Raw genomic sequence first — 2,447 nt, forward strand, 5'->3', positions numbered from 1 at the left:
GACATCTGCCGCTTACATGGAGTTCTGAATTCCATTGTTTCTGACCGTGACCCCCTGTTTTTAAGTACCTTCTGGAAAGAACTCTTCAGGGCTCAAGGAACAACTCTAAAGTACAGCTCCGCATACCACCCTGAAACTGATGGACAAACTGAAGTTATGAACCGGTGTTTAGAGACATATTTAAGATGTTTTACAAGTGATAATCCAAAGCGTTGGTTTAACTACTTACATTTGGCTGAGCTGTGGCACAACACGAATCATCACTCTGCCATCAAGATGTCGCCGTTCGAAGCTCTGTATCGCCACCCCCTCCTTCTTTTCCACAGTATACATCCGGATCTACTTCCCATGGCCCCTTGGATGAACACTTGCAACACCGAGAAGAGTTATTACAAACTTTGAAATACAACTTAGCCAAAAGTAAGAAACAAATGGAAACACAAGAGAATCGTAAACGCAGAGATTGTACCTTTCAAGAAGGAGATCTGGTCTTACTTAAACTCAGACCCTATCGCCAAGTTTCAGTCCAACGCCGTTCATCTGAAAAATTATCCAAACGATATTTTGGCCCATTCAAAATCCTTCGTCGAATCGGTTCAGTAGCATATCACCTTGATCTTCCTCAGTCTTCAAGAATTCACCCGGTGATTCATATCTCTCAGTTGAGAGCGTTTCACAGTGACAGCAACCCACCATCCTCGTCTTTGATACCACCTGACTTTGAGGCTACGTCGGAGGAACATCACCAGGGATCGGATATCTCTAATTTTGTGGATCCAGATGAAGAAAATATGGCTAAGAGGAGTGAGGATCTAAAAGGGGAAAAGGAAAGGAAGTGCAAAGAGTTTGAAGGGAGAAGTGTTTCTGCAGAGAGAGAGAACCGAACTGAAGGGAGAGAAGTGAATGAGTTAATGAAAAATGAGATTCACTTCCAATCTCATAAGCATGCAATCTCAATTCCCAAGACCAGTGCTACTTCACGTGAAGTTGTTTCTAAACCACACACGCTAAGCCCATCATCACCATCCATTTCATTGGATTCCCTCCAAACTAAATCTCCACCCTTGCCTAATTTAGCCGTTACCCCATGTGACATCTCTATCCCCAACGCACAGTTGGCCCCCACTGTCTCCCACGCGTCTGCGAGTTCCCAGGCGCCGTTCCAGCTGTCCCGCACCGTTCCACTTGCAATTCAAATTCAAAGAAACCCTAACAGCAACCTTCAAAACTCTATGGGGCCTTCTGATTGGGCCGGGGCTTTCCATAGCCCATCGAATCCACTTAAGTCCAACCTTGAGGACAAGGTTGATGCTGGGCCGGATAGTAGTGGTACAAGGCCCACAAGAATTAAACTTAAACCCAAATGGCTTGAAGAATTTATCACAAAATAGCTATTTTTATTAAGATCCTTTTTATGTTTTGTAGTTGGGCCAGACCCATTTTCGTTTAGCCCTTTAGGGTTTGGAACACTCTCTTGTATTTATTGGAAGCTGCCTCTTTTGCAATGGTAGACACGAATTAACACAACTTTTATTTTCCTTCTTTTTCTTATGCAATTTAGTTTTGTTTTTATCCTTGTTGAACCCTAGATCTAAGAATTAATAGTTGTTGAATCCTTTCTATCAGCAGTCCAATAATTGCATAACCAAATAACAACATGAAAACTCAGTCAGTGATAATAGATTTAATTTGGAATGGAGCGAGTACCTCAGCAGTTCGTCTTCGAACAACAGCAAATTTGAATTTTTCAATGGAACTCTCTAGGACATTATGTTTGTCATTCAACTACCTGATTTTGAGGAGAGGAAAGAGAAATTGGTGTACGAATTGTATAAATTGTAAGAGCTTCATAAAGTTCACGAGGCTTAGAATAAGAGAATAAATTAATTTCTTTTTCACGAGGCTTAGAATAAGAGTATATGAAATATATGTAATGAATTCTAATGAATCAAACCTGTGGATCAAACATGTTACTGGAAAAGAATTCAAAAATACTGCAACAACATAATTTGAGATGTCTTAACTTGAGAAAATTGGCCTACTTCCTTGGTATGGAATTTGTGAACATCAAGAAAGGATATATTACCACATCAACAAAGATATGCAGTGGAATTATTGAACATATTTGAGATGCTAAGCTACCACATAACTACAACTCCTACATAAACTAATCCCAATTTTGAGGACTGTTGTGAAGAAGAAAAATTAGATGCCGCAACTTACAATATGTGCAGGATGAGCTACATACTCTGCAACAACTTCCAGATCATCAAAGGTTGATTCAAATACATGAGTAAAACCTTGATGCAAGTTTTCAGCACTTACATCCGTGCCCCTATAATACATAATATGATAATTATTAGTTTCATAAATCTAGATCTTAGAATCCTCCAATTTTCATTCATTAGAACAGATCCTAATTTGTGTTCCAATGCTTTTGCACCTTT

This window comes from Vicia villosa, linkage group LG1, assembly GCF_029867415.1.
Source record: "Vicia villosa cultivar HV-30 ecotype Madison, WI linkage group LG1, Vvil1.0, whole genome shotgun sequence".
NCBI classification, from domain to species: Eukaryota; Viridiplantae; Streptophyta; class Magnoliopsida; order Fabales; family Fabaceae; genus Vicia; species Vicia villosa.